We start from the raw sequence: 4,859 nt of genomic DNA on the forward strand, positions 1-4,859 counted from the left end.
TGAGAGTAACTCTTATAAAAGCAGTGGTTTATTAGAAAGTTAAGGGGTTTGGAATATGCACTAAGACTGAAACTGTACTGGTCTATCTCTATAAAAGCATCTGGAATATTATTCTCATTACTAGTACCATGAACATAGCTGAAACTCTTTATGGGATAAGACCCAACAATGAAAGACACAATAATTGTCAAGGATGTCGACACCATGCTTTCTTCATGGAAAGATGACCCACACGAAAAATTAGCAGATACACCAGAGTGAAATCATGCCATACAGCAAGTAGACTTAACAGACATTTACTACAGAATATACATTTTTCTCATCAATACATGGAACACTGTAAAGAATAGATAATATTAGATTACAAAGGATGTCTCAACAAATTTAAAGAAACTGAAGTCACATCATGCATCTTATCTCACCACAATGGTCAGAAGTCAACAATATGAGGAATGACAGAAATTGTGCTAATGTTCCTGAATGACAAAGGAGTCAATGAAGAAATTATAGGGAAAATTCATAAATTTCTTGTCTGGGAGTATAGCTCAGTGGTAGTGTTCTTGCCTCCCATGCAGAAGCCACTGGGTTCAATCTCCGCATTGTTAAAAAAAAGGACTTCAAACAAGTAAAATGGAAATATAATGAACGAAAACCTATGAGATCCAACAAAATCAGTGCTAATATGCAAGTTTATAGCAAACATTAAAAAAGGAGAAAAGTTTCAAATGACTCAATAAGACAATTCAAGGAACTAGAAGAACAACAACAAAAGCAATCCTAAAATTAATGCAGGGAAAGAAATAACAAAGATTAGAGCAGAAATAAAATTTTAACTACATAATACAAAATAATAACAAACTTGGAAGTTATTTTAATTAATAAACAAAATTGGCAAACCCTTATCCAGATAAAGAAAAAAATAGGAGACAAGCAAATACAATCAGACACAAAAGTGGGGTATTAAAACATATCCCTCAGAAATATCAAGGATTGTTATGGATAAAGATGATACTCCTGAACTCAATCCCTAATAGTATAGTAATCAACATATACATGCAGGTGTCTTTTGTCTGCTAACTTCATTTCCTTTGTATATATGACCAGAAGTGGGATACCTGTATAAGATGATAGTTCTATTTTTTGTTGTTTGCATGTCCTCCATACTGTTTTCCATAGTGGCTGTACTAGTTTACATTCCCACCGTTAATAAGATAAGAGTTCTTTTTTCTCCACAACCTTGTTAGCATTTGTTTTCATTTTTTATTCTGATAATAGCCATTCTAACTGAGATGAAATGGAATCTCATAGTTTTGATTCACTAATGGCTAATGATTTTAATCATTTCATTATATTTATTGGTCATTCATATTTCACCACTTGAGAAGTGTCCATTCAGATAATTTGCCCATTTTTAATTGGAGTACTTGCTTTTTTTAAGGTTGTTTTTTCAGTTCTTTAATCATTCTGAATATTAACCCGCTGTCAGATGAATAGCTAGCAAGCATTTTCTTCCTTCTCTAGACTGTCTCTTCATTTTGCTGAGTTTTTCTTTTGCTGGTCAGAAGCATTTTACCTTAATATAATTACATTTGCTAATGTTTGGTTTCTGTGCTTTTATATTTTATTTATATACAATGCATTTGGCATAGCTCTCCACATTCCAATTCAATATAAGGTGACACAATAGGAGCTAGCTATTACCTTGTTTGTTTACATCCCAGGAAAACTTGATATTATAAAGCCTTGAGCACATATGTAATCTATTGGTACATTTGCCCTTCCTGTTTTTTAGAGACAGCAATAGAGAATTTGTTCTTAAGCATAAATAAATCATCTTCAGAGAAAGAAATAAAAGTTTCTAGATTTCAGTAATCACCATGTAACAAACAGATACCATGAAGTTTTATTATCCTAGTCTGTAATGGTTTTAGTTAAGAATTTATTTAGGTCCCTTGAGGTCAATGAATAACTTCTAACTTCCAAAACACCTGCATCATTCAATTATTCTATAATTCAGGAGCCTCCTTTCTCAAAAAGCCCTGACCATGCTGAATTTGAAAATATTCAGAGTATTATCTGCTACATTATAGATAGAGAAAAATAATCAAAGAAAAACATAAAAATTTCACTGAGTTACCATGATCACGAAAGTGGTTTTCCTAGGCTAGGCTTATTCATCACACTCTGTGTGTGCTGACCCCTGTGATTTCCCCAAAGGTGGGAAACTCAACTGCATAATTTGTGGAAGTGGGGGACTGGAGTCACACTTCCTCCTGTTTAGAAGAAGAGGGAGAGGAGAGAGAGAAAGAGAGAAAGAGAGAGAGATTGGAATTCAGGAAAGATGAAGAGCATTGAATTTGGCAAATAGATAGCTGTAGAAAATAGTAGGTATGTGGAGAAAGAACACAAACAATTTTCATCAGGGTATTTGTGAGCCAAATAATGGATACTAAAAATAAGTAACACTCCAAAATCCAGACAGCAATAAACAAGAATCTGTATACTAAGGTTCACAGAGGGTGAGAAGACACTTATTTTCTGATTTGCTAGACTGGAGTCCTTGATGAATATTTTGGTGTGTATTGGTTTAGTGGTGTTTGGGGCTAACTTTGTATTAAGTCTAAAAGAGTAAAGGTTAAAGGTTCCCCAATCCTGTTCTAAGAAGTTTGAAAACAAGCATTGAGAGATCTGAAAAAACATTAACTTCTTTCTGAAATAAAGACCGCACTTTGAAAAAGGATGACAAAAATAACCATATAAGAGACAACTTACAATGTCAAGGATTCAAACAAAATTACTACTCATAGAAAGAAGCAGGAATATAATATCTACAAAAATGATAAATATTGATCACAATAGACATAGAAATTATAAGCATGACTAACTATTAGATATGGACTTTAAATAACAATAGAATTATGTTCACATTTAAAGGAAAATATAGTTAACGTGGTAATAAAAGTGGCAATTATAACAAAACCTCACGTTGTACTTAGAAAAAAAGAAATCTGGAAAATATTTATTGTATGTTACACAGAAATAAAAGAAATGGGCAATAAACTTAAAGATTGGATAAGATATAACCACAAATAAGTAAACTAAAAGACAGAGCAATAGAGATTATTTAAGTGGAAATAAAAAGTGTCAGTAAAGAAATGGGCAGATCATCTTGTGGTCTGTGAAGAGGTTTAAAGAAAAAATATTTGGGAAATGACGGAAAATTTTCCATATGCAACAAAAATGATAACATATTTAGAATTTTTAATGAAAATCAGCCAGAATTTTAAAAATAAATAAATGTACATTGCATATTATAATTAAGTTACTGTAAATAATAAAAACTAGAAAAGTCAAATACCAACCAAAGGATAAAACAACTATATTCATAGTAACAAAACAAAGAAAAACAGTATGTTCCTTTTCTTGTCAAGCTAAAAGGCCAATAAAAATATACTGTATTATTAGTTTTAAAATCTCTCAAGACAGAACTCCATCCCAAGAAAAACTCTTTTAAAAATGAAGGTAAAATTAGTATATTTTCATATTTTTCTTTAAAAGCAATGGTGAGATAAACATATTTTCAAGTAACAAATAAAGGAGAAAAATTCATCAACAATTATTAGCTATAAAGAAATTGGCAAATTTCTGTGGGCTGTGAGAAAAATAATAACAGATGCACACCTGGATTAGCACAAGGAACGAAGAATGCTGGAAAGACAAATACTTGTTGAAGAATATTTTTACTTTGCACAAGTAAAAATATTTGAGTTATTTTGCTTAAGTTTGTCTTTTCATTGGCTTCTGGCTTAGCAAGATGTGAAACATGCTAACATGGTCAAGAAAAGTTTAGCTCACAAATGAAAAATTAGTGTAACTTTAGAAAATTAATTTAACAGGAAAAAATGATAACAAAACACATAACCATACCTATAAATGAAGGAAAACATTGCCCAAATTCAACAATCATCTAACATAAAGAATCTTAGCAAACTAGTAAATGATAGTGATTCATATCACTAATTTTATCTAAAAAGAACAAACAAAAATAATCCATGTGGTCAATATCATGCATAAAGGAGTAAGAGTAAAATCTGAACTAACCTCCAAAAACATCAGGAATAGACAGGAATACCTACTGTCACTACTATTAATCCTTTTATTGGATGTCCTAGTAAGTGTAATCATGGAGAGAAAAAAGCACATATTTTTCAAATAAATATATATACTTGTTTTGATTTTCAAAGCATATAATTGAGTACATAGAAAGTCCTTAGCAATCTTTAAAAAATCATTGGATATAATAAAATGCATTTTTAAAGACTGTGAGTATAACTCCAATACATATAAACCAATTCTGTCTTCTTGTGATTACATTTATTAATTAAAATAAAAAGATAAGATGATTACACTTTCTAAGATGTAAACAACATAGAGACAAATTTAGAAATAAATATCCCACTTGAAATCTATGGGAATATATTTAGTGAAACAAGCCAAGCTAAAAAAGCCAAACAAACAGCTCATGTTTTTACTCACATGTGGAATATGGGACACAGATGCAAAAGAGAGATTATGGGGATTGAATCAGTCAGAGGGGAGAGGAGGATAAGAAAGGTGAAAAGGGTCAAAATATATTACAGGTACATGTATGAAGATAGCATAACAAAACCACCAAATACTGTTAGAAAAGTGGAGGAAGGGAGAGAGAAGGATGGGTGAGGACAGAGGAGGAGGGGGATCTTATTTGGAGTACACTGTATACATCTATAAGAAAAGAAATAAAATGAGAAATCTAAGAGAATAAAGACCAAGATCAATAGAAAATATTACATCCTAGAAATAGGTCCATACATATGTGC

At 31.3% G+C, this 4,859-nt stretch overlaps 1 non-coding gene across 1 annotated transcript; it reads left to right on the top strand.

Moving 5' to 3' along the window:
- The first annotated feature begins 2,116 nt into the window (after positions 1-2,116).
- Positions 2,117-2,276, top strand: LOC141422752 (U1 spliceosomal RNA). The gene has a single exon (XR_012447496.1). It is a non-coding gene; the product is annotated as a U1 spliceosomal RNA (small nuclear RNA).
- Positions 2,277-4,859: the final 2,583 nt, after the last annotated feature.

This window comes from Castor canadensis, chromosome 4 (assembly GCF_047511655.1).
Source record: "Castor canadensis chromosome 4, mCasCan1.hap1v2, whole genome shotgun sequence".
NCBI lineage: Eukaryota > Metazoa > Chordata > Mammalia > Rodentia > Castoridae > Castor > Castor canadensis.